At 47.4% G+C, this 14,242-nt stretch overlaps 1 long non-coding RNA gene across 1 annotated transcript; it reads left to right on the forward strand.

Annotated features, from left to right (window-relative positions):
- The first annotated feature begins 263 nt into the window (after positions 1 to 263).
- LOC122463274 lies at positions 264 to 10,379 on the forward strand. Its single transcript, XR_006286464.1, has 3 exons — positions 264 to 762; positions 880 to 971; positions 10,057 to 10,379. It is a non-coding gene; the product is annotated as an uncharacterized LOC122463274 (long non-coding RNA).
- Positions 10,380 to 14,242: the final 3,863 nt, after the last annotated feature.

Here is a 14,242-nt window from a genome sequence, read left to right on the forward strand (position 1 = left end):
TCACTCACACAAATGGCTTTATGTGTGGAAGGAAGGAAGGCCTGGCCCTAGCTAGGAAAGCTTTACCATACTCATATGAAGCAGGCAAATATCACTCTCACCATTTTAGAAATAAGGACACTGAAGCACGAAGCTATGCCTGTATCCCATCCAAGGTCACTGTCATGGGATGTAATTCCCCACACTAGCCCAAGAAGAGCTGAAATAGGCCAGGCAGGCCCAATCAACTAATGAGGCTGCAAACAGGGGAGCTTTAGGTTGAAAGCAGCTAATTAGGAACAGGCAGGACCTGTATAAAGCCAGGTAGCTGGCCGCAGTGCAGACAGAGTACTGCTGCTGGGGAAGACGGCAGGGAAATAGACTGCAGGGACTCCCTAGGTGCAGTGAGTTGAGAGGCTGCAAAACCCAGAGAGGGTAGGGGCCTGTGATGTAGGAAGAAGCACAGGGAAATAGCAGCAAGCGGTAGGACTGTGCAGAGAATTTGGTTGCTTGTTATAGGGTCCCTGGGCTGTAACCCAGTGTAGAAGATGGGCCTGGGTTCCCCTATCTGCCACTGGAAAGTGTCAGGGGTGCTGGAGCTGCCAGGTCTGGGAAGAGAGCAGGTCTGGGAAGACTTTGAATTCCCCAGAAGGGGAGGACTGTAGTGACCTGGCTGGAGGGCCAAGCCCTGAAGAGGAGACTGCAGTGCCTGGAGTGAGAGCAAGACAGCACGGGGGAAGACGCTGCTGGAGCATGAGTGCCATGCAGGAGTTGCGGCTAATGGTGAGTGAACCCCATGCCAGTCACCCAGCAAGACCGTGACACAGGTGGGAATAAGTCTGGGAGTCCTGACTTCCATTTTTTCTGTTTGGATCGCTTGGCCACCATTCCCTCCTTTAGGGCCTGTTCCAAAGCTTGCTGAGATCTATGGCGAGGCTCCTATTCACTTCAATGGATGTTGGACCAGGAACTCCGTTGTTAGTGTCTCGGAGGTGTGAGTTATTAATATCTCCTTTATTTGTGTGGGGACAGTTTGCTGGTCTGCTGCCATATCTGTGCTCTGGCTGGATGCAAGCAGAAGTTCAATCTCCAGGGCTGTCATTCTAGCCCTGTGCACTGAGGCCCCCACACATCTCCCTTCTGCAACAAGAGGGAGAGCCTGGCACATGCCTACCTGCAGTGTAGCAGATTGGAGCCCCTTTCCTCATGCACTTCTCCCTGCACCTGCTCCTCTATGCACTCCCCATTCCTTGCCCCACAAAGTCCCAAGATGACCTCCCAGCAGCAGTTAAGAGGACCATTTATCAGTCCTGGCAGGACAAAGCTGGGTAGAGGTGGGGGGGTTTCTGCGACTGCGGGGCATTTCCCCAATCCCTTGTCCAGGCAGAGTTCCTTTGGGCAGCAACCACTGACTCCTTGGACTCCCTAGGTTGCTGTCCAGAGCTCTCCGCTTGGTGTCCCCATCTGGATCTTTTGCGTTGACCCTGTGACCTACACCCAGTCCCTGTTTTTTGCATTCACTGTATTCTCCTATTTTGTTGAGTTCTGGGCTCTGTGGCTCATCTGAAGGGGGGGGACTATTCCTGTCATCTTGGTGGACTCTACCTACCGACTCAGGATTCCAATAGACTGGCACCTTTCTGCAGCACTAAACTCACACTGGTTATGTTTGTTTGCTTGCTTTGTCTTTAATGCAAATAAGAGAATGATATTTGCTAACGTACAGCTGGGACCCAGAACTGCCCCTCACCCCATTGCTGCTGCTATTGTAAGGCCAACAGACCCCGGTCGTCAGTGAGTGGGATCGAACCGGGGACCTCTTGAGCTTCGTGCGTGATCCTCTACTGCATGAGCTAAAAGTTTAGCTAAGGCTGTAGAACAAACTCATTTTCTTTCTCTCTCTAAGTGGTCTGGGTGCCAAGAGATGGGACAGAACCCCACACCCAGGAGGTGTGGATTACACTATGGGCGTATGGGTAACATGATCACTGATAGAGCAAACAGGGCTCTCGGGTTTGTCTTGGGTTTTTTTTCCTACGACTGTGCTGGAGAAATAAACAAGTAACAATGTTAAATGGAAAAGGAAAAAAATGCTCAGCCTGGCATCGTGTAACACTGACATGGTGCTTTTGTTTTGGGCTAGTCTGTACACAATGATTTCCCTGCCTGCTGCACTTCAGATGAATGTGATTTAAAATGGCCAAGATATGAAACCTTCAAAATAAGGGTTTATCATATAATGCTGTCAGAACTTTAATGGCGGCAGCTGTTGTGTCTGCCAGCTGCTGAGTAGACTTAATTACTTAGCAGAATCCCCCACCCAGAGACTGGGTTTCCCGGGTGTGTAGTCTGCCCTCTAACCAGGACCCCAGCCTCGGCCAGGTCTACACTACAGACCTATATCAATACAACTGCGTCGCTCAGGGATGTGAAAAATCCACACCCCAGAGCGATGTAGTTATACCGACCTAACGCTCCGGGCAGAAAGTGCTATGTTGGCAGGAGGGCTTCTCCTATCGACATAGCTACTGCTTCCTGGGGAGGCAGATTAACTACGCCAACCGGAGACGCTCTCCTGTCGGCATAGGAGCGTCTTCACTAAAGCACCATAGCTGCAACAGTGTAGTGCTAGACATGAAGACAAGCCCCTAGTCTAGAACTAGACGCTTTCTTGTAGTCTGTAGAGGGCAGCTCTGCCAGGGGAGCTAAGGAAAGGGACGTCTGCTTCTGAGTGAGACAGTGCAAGCTGCTGCTGAGCTCGTCTGAGCTGGAAATTGCTCTCTGAGTTCCCAAATCAACGGCATGTGCTTAAGTGCTTTGCTGAATAGAGATGAACTTAAGTGCAGCTTAAAGCTAAGTGTGTTCTTAAGGGCTTTGCTGCGTCCTGGTCTGGATGTTTTACAGCAATACCAGCAAGCAGGGACTTTTGGAATCTATTTTCAAAGGTTCCAGATTGACAGATATGGGGGGAGACGTTCTTTTTCTATCCATAGTATTGGTACATTGCAGACAGAATAAGGACTCTTGCTCACTACTGATCTAGGCCAGTGACTATATTCCAGTTCCAGTCCCAAGAACTGTCCTGTCCACTTACCAATAACCATCAATGGTGAAAGACCTCTCATCCAAAAACCAGTCCCCTGAATCATTTTCACGGGACAACAGTGATTCTCATTCTCTATTGGAGTCTAATGATCACAACAGTGGAGTAGAGGCCAGAATTCCTGGGTTCTTTTCCCAGCATTGCAACTGACTTCTTGTATGACTTTGGGCACATCATTTAACCTTTCTATGCTGCATTTTAACCATCTCTACAACAGATATGAGACTACTTGCCTGTCTGGCATGGGTGTAGTGAGGCTTAATTTTGAATTAAACTTTGTAAGGCACTTTGAGCTGTCAGTGTAACAGATGCTCTTTTACTGCGCTGCAAAATAGTTTCACTGTCCTCTCTTTAGCACCACAGATAGTGTGCAACCTTTCTTTGTTCACGTCTACATTCTTCCTCTCACCGTATAATATACGAAGCCCTGGCCACGTTCTAAGAAACCACATAGAAGAGAAAAGCAGGTCTAGGGAAGGAAGATGTGCTGGATGGAGGCTGAGCTCTCCGACAGTCTAGGGTTCCTTCCTCTCTATTAATTATACACGTGGAGCCACTTGTTAATGCAATTCTAAAAACATGTCGACACAACCTGAGACTTCTGTCCTGGCACGCGTTCCTTTGAATTAATTTAACCCTAGGATCAGCAGGAACTGGACAACCTAGCTGAAGGCATCTCTATAACCACAGGAGGCTGTCATTCGCAACACAGACTTCCTGCCTCGGTGAGAGGGAACAGGAAGTAATGTTACACCTTAACGGAGAGCTCATTAAGAATAATTTCTGTGAAAGGGCTTGGAGTTACATTTCAGGCTGATTGTTCATGTAACACAACCAGCAACCATCCTGGGTGTTTTTTTCCCCCAAGGAAATTAGAAATGGATTGTAACTGTATTTAATTGTACTAATAAAGTAATTGATTCAGTGCTGGAATTATGTTTAGGGTAAAATATTATTGCTTAAATGTAACATCCAAGAAGCCAGAGAATCAGTTATGGCCAAATTGCCAGTTATATGTGATATGCTATTCAAAGCTTGCCTAATGTCTTTAAACAAACTTGACAATGTCAGTACTTTAGCATCCACAATCACGTATAAAATTACTGTGTATAGAGCACGGTGTAATGTTTGAAGTGCAGCTTTGCTATGAAAAGCGACTGCACACCTAGGATTGTGAAGTTTCATCTTTATCGTCTCTCAAACCTCCTACCAACTGTGCTCTGCTTACAAGTAGAAGGGTATTTTTTTACAAGCTGACACCTGCAAACTCAGCCTGGGATCGGAGGGTGAAGCTGTGTTTTCTGCCTCCCCCCGCCCCATTAGCAGCAGAACAGAGGTTCCACATGCCAGATTAGGCCCTCAGTTATGCAGGTGCTACCCTTTTTTGTCTTCAAACTGGTCAAACTACAACTATATGTTTATTATTATATTGCATAAGTGCTCGGGGGGGGGGGGCATTGCGCTCGGTGCGGTACAGCAGAAGACTCTGTCCCTGACCGACCAGTGTCACTAGACACAGCAGGTCTGACTGAGCGCAGACAGGAAGCAGGTCTCCGAAGTGGTGTTTGTACAGTCACTCTTCTGATTGAGAACCTCACTTTACGGCGAATTCTTATGTCACCACCTAGTGCCACCTGTGTTTAGCGGGAAAGTGGAAGTTCCTTTAAACCATAGATAAGTAGGATGTGCATGGAGACTGGAAACTGGGTTTGGTTGACTAAAGATCTGCTATAATATGAAGTCATTACACTGGGGCGGGGGATCATTAATCCTCTCTAAGGCAGGGACCATCTTTCTGTTTGCTGTTAGGACTGAGCCGATCAGAATTCGGTCCTGGCCCATCACTGCAGTGCCTAGGAATTCTAAGTAACTAGGTCTCCTGGAGGTTACAGTAATGCCAATAATCTAATTAAATAATAATTAGCAAGATTTTCATTATCCTTTGTAAAGTCACCTGGAGAATTCGACTTTTCAGCACCCTGGATGGCTTGTTCTGCAGTAAGGAAAGAATTCAGGAGGAAAATACACCCTAAAGCATTATTGCCATTATAAAAGGCATCCGTTTCACTGTGAGTGCTGACTCCTGCCGATTCATTCCCAGTGAGGTCCCCCAAAAGGGATTTAATTAGCACTGATGGTGCCTTGTTACAATTTATCATATTGACATTTAAACATATCCTTCATTAAGACTTTCAAAACTAACTACCAATTCTGGGTTCCCTTAAAGGACTTGATCTTCAGGGAGTGCTGAGCTTCCCCACTCTGGCAATTGGGAGCCTAGAAGGAATGTCCAGATAGACCTCCAGAATCATTAGTCACACTTGACAATCTTGGTTCCTGATTTTAAAACCTAAACTGATACAAAATAGTTTGCATAAAAATAATTCCTAAAGGGGAAAACTAAAAACTGAAACATTTTAATCATTACTAATATTCTTTTATCCAGTTTTGGGTTTTTTTAAAAGACCTTGTTTTCCCCTTTCTTTTCAGACCCTGCTCAGCAATGACCTGTGTAAGTCATGTAGCTCAAACCAGTTACAGGGCCTAAGTAGACATGGAACCACCTAAAAGATTTCCTTGTCACACAAATGCATTCGATGCATGCCCCACAGAATTCAAGACGAACAAAAAAAATCCCAAAAACTTCAAGCAGGATCTAAGTAAATGGTGTTTCACTCTAGTTTTCAGTTTCCTGGAGAGAGCTGATCAAATTAGTTGCAGTTGGCCCAATCTTCTGCCTGTAAACAGGCTGAGATTTTTTTAAAAATAAACAATTTGCTGGAGAATTTTTATGAACATTATCGGTCTCTGGGTTGATTGTGAGCTGCTTTCTGTGAGCATTCATTTAAGCGTTCACCCAGGGCTGGCCTTATGGGTGGGTGACGTGGGCAACTACCCAGGGCGCTGTGGTCAGGGGGCGCTGTTTGAGTGCTGCAAACTGGCAGGCCTGGGCTGCCAAAGCAGGGGTCAGTGCAGGTGAGTCTGGGGCTGGAGCCCCTGGCCAGCCAGGTGGGGGTCGGGAGAGGCGGGCAATGCTGCCTGGAGGTGCCAGCCTAGTGGAGAGCTGCAGGCAGCGGGGCTCGCCCCTGCATAACCAGCAGGGCAGTCCCTGGGTCCCCCCACCCCCCATTTCTGTGGGCATGGGTGGTAGCCGCACACCCTCTCTCCTCCTGCTGCTCTCCCCAGCTCCCTCTCAGCAGGGGTCAAGTGGTACTGTGCTAATCTGGCTTCCCTGGCTGCTGCTCTTGGAAGCCCCCTTAAAGTCAAGGGCTCTGCAGGATGGCGGGAGCGCTGCACAGAAGTTAGTCAAGTTCAGCAAAATGTACTTCATTTGATATAGCTTTTTTTTTACCAAGATCAGTATCAAAACAAAACATTCAGTTGAGCCAAAATGTCCCCCCCCCCCCCCCAAACAATTTTTGTTTTGTGAAAAACTTCAGAAATGTTGGCTTTTTGTCCCAGTTTGGGACAAATCATTTTGAGCAATCTCCATCTTTTTTGTGGGAGGGAAAAATCCACTTTCAAAGCAGCTGGACTTGCTGCGTTCCCAGGCTCCCGCGAGAGCTGCTCCGAGGCTACAGGGGAGGCAGTCACAGAAGCGGCACCCCCTGCTGTCTCCCTGCACTGATGGTGCTGATTCACTTCTGCTTAAAAAGCCATGGGAGTGGCCTGGGCAGCACATCTTCAATTAATACTCGGTGGCACGTTTTCCTCTTAACACAGTCACCCTTGAGGGCCAGGGGGACTGGACTAGATGACCCCTCGAGGTCCCTTCCAGTCCTATGATTCTATGACCACAATTCAGAGCTTGGAGGGCCACGTATAGTGAGACACCCCTACTCTGGGAGCCAGCCAGGCATTCAGAATTGGCATCCTACATGCTAGTATATAACAAATATCCTCTTATGCAGTGAAACCACATGATAGCCCTTTCCAGTTAGGGAGACAAGACAGCAAGTGAAAAATCAGGACACTTTCTTTGGGTGTCGTAGTTGTGTATATAAGACAAAGCCTCGAACATCAGGACGTCCCTGTCACCTTATTTGAGGTAGGGGCCCTGAGCGGGGGTGATGCTCGGTGTATCGGAAGGAGTCCCAGCCCTTCGAAAGACAAAGAGTTAATGTCCTTTAACTCTCTCTCCCTCATATACGCACAGGCTCTGAGCGCTGGCTTTCCTCTGAAGGGCACAACAGGTGGGAGGGATGTTCACGTGACACCAGTGATAGCCGCAGGGTAAGCCTATTTCTGAGTGTGGCAGATTACTATCCTGAAGGCCCAGGACGTTTGATTGCAGAGTGACTTCCCCGAGGGGTTGCGCGGGTAGGAGGAGACTCCGTGGCAGCGACGGTAATGCTTTACTCAGCGGAACAGACTAGCCAGAGCTCTTTACGCCAGACAGCTTGGCAGCTTCCCAAGTCATAAAATAAAATAGAATCTATTAGGGGACAGGCAAACATCTGCCATCTTATTTGAGACTTACTGGCAGTGCTCCCATGTGGAAAGTGTTTGCTCAAGAATTCTTCCAAAGAAGCCAACAAACAGAGGCCCTCTCACCCTAGTAGCCCCCTCCCTATCTATGTATGCACAATTTACTATTAATATTGTGACTGTTGTTTTATTACTTCAATGGCCCCAAGAAGTCCCGGTCCAGGATCCAAGCCTCATCGTGCTAGACTCTGCACAGACAAGGTACCAGGACAGTCCCTGCCCCAGGACACTCCCTGCCTTGGATTATGACAAGAATGCAATAGGCAGAAGAAACAATTCAGGGCCTGAGAAGACCAGGGACAGTAACAGAAGCGTGTTCTGCAAAATAAGGGCTAGCAATACCTCCCCACCCATTGAGCCATTGTCAGCACCCAAGAGCATGCTGGGCACTTTCTAGAATATAGAACTGGGAAGACACGGTCCCTGTCCCCATGATCTCAGTCTCCTTTTTAGATATGATGCAACAAGTGAAAGTAACAGACAGCAGGGAGGGGAAGGGTAAGATCCCAGTTGTTCATTAGGCATGTGTATAGCGTCGTGATGCAGGTGGCTTTATATTTTATTATATAAACAATAGCTATAATAATTGCCTTCTTCTAGGCAGCACTGCTTTTCACTTGTGATAGCTCCAGGTAAATCCCCAGACTGGAGTTTCTTGCCTAAGCAAATGAATTCGTACTCTCCTACCCTCTCTCCGATGAGACATAAGCAATGTCCAGAGGGCTTGCAGTAATTAAAGAGCTTGTAATATTTAAGAGATGGTGTATTGGTTACCTCGAGCCTGGCTAAATTCCAGTTCAGACACATAGTCTGCCTTCCTAGATCCATGGATACGGCAATCAGCAACGCTGGCCAGCAGATAGTGGAGAGTGCTGTTAAACAGTTGCTATGATGCACCCAAAAGTGATACAGAAAATGCATCCAGTGTAAATGTGAGTTTATAACCCACTTTGGGTTACTGCCGTGTAAAAGGTGTGCTCGAAATGTAAAACACTATTATTATTCTCTGACCTCGGTTCTTTCAAGTCCCGGGTTATGAATTCAAGTGAGTTGTTTGGACGTGTTCCTTTGTAATGAACACGTAATAAGCACCTGCAGAGCTAGCAGCTCCTCTGCTGCTCACTGAATGCAGCCGCTAAGTGTCTGCTACTTTACTCCATTAGCCTCTTCCACCTTTGTTTAAGCAAACATGTTGCATTACAGCAGGTCGTGGCAGGTAGGGTTGCACTGTGTGACAAATTCCAAAGAAAACCTCTTCGGTATTTCCTAGTAGTGCATATCCGCTGCATTTGAACGCCTTCTCTGCTGTCACAAGTACAGACACTGTTGTTCAGATGTAGCCCTGCTACCCGCGCGTCATGCCTCAGAATACTAGCAGAAGTAACGGGGGCTGGTGTAGATTTGGCATTTTGCAACCTGCATGGTGCCTGCCCCACCTGATTCTGAAGTCTTTAAATGGCTTTTCTGTCTTCTCCCCTTTCCCCTCCCACCACCACACACACCACAGTTCTGCAGTCAGACACCTCCAGTGCTTTGTACTGAATTCTACGCTCTTATAATTTTGTCTGAACTTCTCCATGCCCATTTGAGGGTGTTACGAAGCTCAGATAATTGCATCCCCTTATTTCCCTCATAAAACCACTCTGGTGGCCAACCCTACTTTTCAATTAAAGACATCATCTCTTGTGAACATGCAAAGTCCACTACACATTGCCACAACTGTAAATGGCGCCTGCTTGGGAAAAAGGGATTGGAATCTGCATTTTGCCCAAACACTCTGCAATGCACCTTTCTGTTCAGGGTGAACATTTCCCATCTATGGGTTATTTTTAATGTCACTAAACTGAGATAATCTTATGTAAGCCATGTGTGCCAGATAACCAAGGTTCCCCAAAACAAGGTGCATCATTTCTTTTGGCCAAACACCATTGCTTTGGGTGGCCTGGGTGAAATGAGTTGATGGGTTCCACCTAGTTCCTAGAGGTCAATTGTCCACAGAACAAAAAGCAACATCATAGTGAGCATTGGTTACCAACCTGGTCGGTAATCTCAGCATTGATCAGGGGCCGTATTCAAAACTAAGTCTAGGGAAAAGTTCTGTTCGTACACCTTACTACTTCCGCTTGGTGATTCTGAACCCTATTCAGGAAAGCATTTGAGCACACACTTAACTGTAAGCATCTGCTTAAGCCCCATTGACTTCCATGAGCAGGTATCCTGACTTGGGATAGTTTGCTAAATTGTGACCTCTGATATTTTATGCCCGGAAACTCATTTATTTTGAAGATGTCCTTCACGTTCCTGGGTGTTGCTGTGCAAGGTGAGGGGAGACTCCATTGTTTTCCTGTGTTTTACAAAAATAGATTTTTTTTTTTTCCTACAAAGGTTCACTATAGAAATCCTACTTCCATTTTTGCTGAAGAGGAAAGAATTATCGACAAGTGAATTCAGAGACTCCCTCTTACCCCATGTATTTTATTTTTCAGTGTGGTGTTGGTTCTGAAACGTATGCAAGCAGTCGAGCTTCACCTCGTGGTAGCATGAAGGTTGCTATCCAGGCAGATCTTGTCCCCTCTCTATTATTATTTCAGAAGCTACGTCATGTCACAGTGGAATCCTAATGCGTTTGGACACATGCTGCATAGCTGCTTCTCAACTGCGACCTCATGGTGCTATGCAGATATGAATTGGTGAGTCTTACAACACCTGCAGTTGCATGAGTTACTCTAAGTTGCCTAGTGTATCCAAGGTGCAACCAGAGGAGAACCCAAGAGTCTTAACCATCAACCCCCTCATCTAACTGTTGAGAAACTCCTCTGGCACATGTAGCCTTGGTTTTGGCTTCCTTAATAAAAGACAACACAGGGAGGAACTGATTTTTCAAAGCTGCTGAGCACCCACCGCTTCCATTGATTTCAACAGGGGCTGTGAGTGCTCAGCACTTCTACTGATCAGGACCAACATTGGATGTCTTGGCATGGGACGTACTGCCTGCTGTTAAAGCACTATATAAAGCAACTCTCTCTCTCTCCCCTCCCCCGGATAGCTTCATCCTCAGGTATTCCATTTGCAGAGAACAGGATTTCCATTCCAGTGATGTATTGTTTAGTGCATGGGTTCAAGGGGTGTGGGCTGGGAAGGCTACTTATGCACCACAATCTGGTTTTAATTTCTTAACAGAAATAAAACCGTCTTGAATCCCCAAGACCGTGCAGGAGGGATGGCTGAGTGCATCATGGTGGCTGATTTTCCTTCCCCGCCCCCCCGCCCCAGAATCACTCTTCTGCATTTAACTCTGCTTTGTATGCCCCATCACAATATCCCAAAGTGCTTTTCAAAGCCCCCACAAGGAAGGAAAGGGTTAATGAGCTACGGGAAGCCCAATCAGCCTGCCCTCCAACATCTGGGGCAGGAGTTAGGCTTCCAGGGAGAAGCTAAAAGGGAAAGTTCCTGCTATGTTGGGGAGAGATATGAAGGGAAAATACACGGGGAGTATGCATCGTAGGGAAGAAGGCTCTTGCTGATTGGGTCCCCCAGAGGAAAGGGAAGCATTTGTTTTCCTCTTTGGGAGGGGTAGAGCAGTCAGTGACCCAGCTGGAGGGCTATGACACTGTACCCAGAAGACACTGGAAGCTGGGTGGAGCAGGGCAAGACCAACAGGCAGACCAAGTCTGAACGACTGTTGCACAGCCCAGTGCTGCCAAAGAGGTGTTCGGGTAAGGATGTGCTGTTCCAGAGACCTCGAAGGGTGCTATCAAAATCTACAGCTGTGCTCTGCCCAAGCAAGCCTGAACACTTCTGTCTGTCCCCTGAAATGCTCAGAAGCTGAGTCCTCTAGTCATGCTGATGAACGTGCCAGGCATCCACGTTCGTGATTTTAGCTTCGTGACTCCAGTGCGCTCCCACAGTAGCTCTCTGGGGGGATACTTCAACACAATTTACCTGGTCCTGCTTGTTTTGCTAGCTGGAGCTAGGGATGGCCTTCAGCCTGCGCAGGAGCTCGTCTTGCTGCTATTCCTGCGTGGGGGGAGCTCCCAATGCTGCAGTTTCACTTGTATGTAGTGGGCAGCACACTGCCCCTTAGTCTATCCTTTTCAGGTGTCACTCGGCTTTAAATGCAGCAATGCCATTGGAAGCTGTGATCTCAACCGGTCTCACTAGCGAAGCTGGGCCTGGCTTCATCTTTATTTGGCTAAGAAACCTAAGGAAAATGCAGAGCGCTGCAGGTCGTGATACTGGGGAGTCAGTAGGGGGTGCTCTTCCATCTGCTTCGGTACTTACCCAGGCTGTTGTATAAATGACACTCTCCCATCTACCATGTGAGTAAGAGGTGCTAGTGAGATTCTGATCAGCTGTGGCTCTGAAAGCACCATAGCGCTCTCTGCAAGAGGCTGGCGATTAGTACTGTGTGGCCAGGTGCCAATTTGAGTAATACCTAATTCACTCCATTCCCTCGGCAGTTTCAACTAAATCCACTATTCTTTCTTCCTACCTGGAGTGTTGATGCTGTTCACTGTCTTTAAAAAAACAAACAAACAAACCCATGTTCCACCCCAGAGGAGGCTGCATTTCTAAAAGGTTGTGAAGCGCTTGGCAATGCTGGGGATGAAAGGTACCATACAAATGTGGTGTGGTGTTGTTGTTGTTAGTGTGTGTTGTTACTACAGTATGGCCTAGGAACGTCCATCAAGGAGCAAAGGACCTTATGTGCTGCACAGACAAATAACAGTGCCCACTGAGCACACAATGGTGGTAACACACTTGTTGGCAAGGTATAGAATCATAGAATATCAGGGTTGGAAGGGACCTCAGGAGGTCATCTAGTCCAACCCCCTGCTCAAAGCAGGACCAACTCCAACTAAATCATCCCAGCCAGGGCTTTATCAAGCCTGACCTTAAAAACCTCTAAGGAAGGAGATTCCACCACCTCCCTAGGTAATGCATTCCAGTGTTTCACCACCCTCCTAGTGAAAGTTTTTCCTAATATCCAACTGAAACCTCCCCCACTGCAACTTGAGACCATTACTCCTTGTTCTGTCATCTGCTACCACTGAGAACAGCCTAGATTCATCTTCTTTGGAACCCCCTTTCAGGTAGTTGAAAGCAGCTATCAAATCCCCCCTCATTCTTCTCTTCCGCAGACTAAACAATCCCAGTTCCCTCAGCCTCTCCTCATAAGCCATGTGTTCCAGTCCCCTAATCATTTTTGTTGCCCTCTGCTGATGCTTTCCAATTTTTCCACATCCTTCTTGTAGTACTGTGGTATGGGTCTTGCCTGCCTTGGACTGTACGTTTCTCTGGGAGTAGGCCCACAGAAATCAATAAGGGACTATGAAAGTGGCAGAATCTGGCCTGAAATAAGCAGCAATGTAGTTCTGTAAACAGGAATAACATCTTGCATTTTCAGGCAGAGATCAACTGTGCTTTACGCATGGGCTACTTAACCCTTTCATCACCCCTACACCACACGTGCTGGGGGTATGCCTGCTCAGTGGCCCTTTATCAATGGTTAAACTAAGAGCACATCTACCCTTGGAGCTGGCAGTGTGATTCCCAGCTTGAGGAGACATCCCTGCGCTAGCTCTGACTAAGCTCGCGCGCTAAAAATAAAGCATAGCTGCAGTGGTGGGAGGGGCTAGCTGCCAGAGTACACACCTCTCCAAGACACTGGGCATGTATTTGGGGCTGCTAGCCCCTCACACTGCCATGGCTACCCTTACTTTTAGCATGCAAGCATGATCAGAGCTTGCGAGCGTACATCTGCGGGAGGGGAAATCACTCCCCCAGCTCGCAGTGTGGACATATCCTGAGGCATAGAGTCAAGGGGATTTTCCAAAAGCAAGTCAGGAGCAGAGTTCTGATCATGAGTCCCACTGCTCAACCACTTGACCACATTCTGTTTTGCACAGAACGTTGGCATATCCTAAATGATTCTTGGTTCTTTAGACAGCCTTGTCAGCCCGCGCCTGTTAGCCTGATTAACAGGTTTCTTTTCCTGCACATGGGTCACTCTGCAACCAGGGCTTGCTATTTTCTATTTATAGGGGAAGACTTGCAAAGGCACCTCAGTCAGCAGCCCGCACACCCCGCGCTCAGGAAACTGCTACAGGCGAAAATATGTTCTGATTAATAGCAAAGGCGAGACACGTTGTTTTTTCTCTTTCACAGCTGCTAATGAGCAAAATCAAAATAGCGCCTCCCAGAATGCTGGTGGCAGCTCCGAGGTGTTAAAAGTTCAAGCTTAAAACAAAACAACCACAAAAATATCAGCCCTCTTTGCAGGGAGAAATATCAAAAAGGCCTGGGAGGCTCGAGATGGCCTTTTTTTAAATTGCAGCGAGTCGGCACCATGAAACTAAAATAATCGGCCGTCACACTGCCAGGTTAGGATAAGTGCTCGTGCTCCACGTTTTTTTTTTTTTTTTTTTAAAGTGAAGGTAGCACTGGTTTATGGCTCTCATCTGACAACTGTGGAGACCAGAGTCCTCCGCTTCTGCCCTGAGCTAGGACATCAGGCAAGTGTGTTCAGAATGTTCCAAATTTATTAGAATGCAAAACCATGCATCTGTCTAGATGGAGGGCAAGCAGAGCAGCTCTTCAAATAATTCCTTTTATCATGGCTGTGCCCTGAGACCAGTGTGACTTGCCCTGTAGGCATCCCCACTGCACATG

This window comes from Chelonia mydas, chromosome 18 (assembly GCF_015237465.2).
Source record: "Chelonia mydas isolate rCheMyd1 chromosome 18, rCheMyd1.pri.v2, whole genome shotgun sequence".
Taxonomy (NCBI): domain Eukaryota; kingdom Metazoa; phylum Chordata; order Testudines; family Cheloniidae; genus Chelonia; species Chelonia mydas.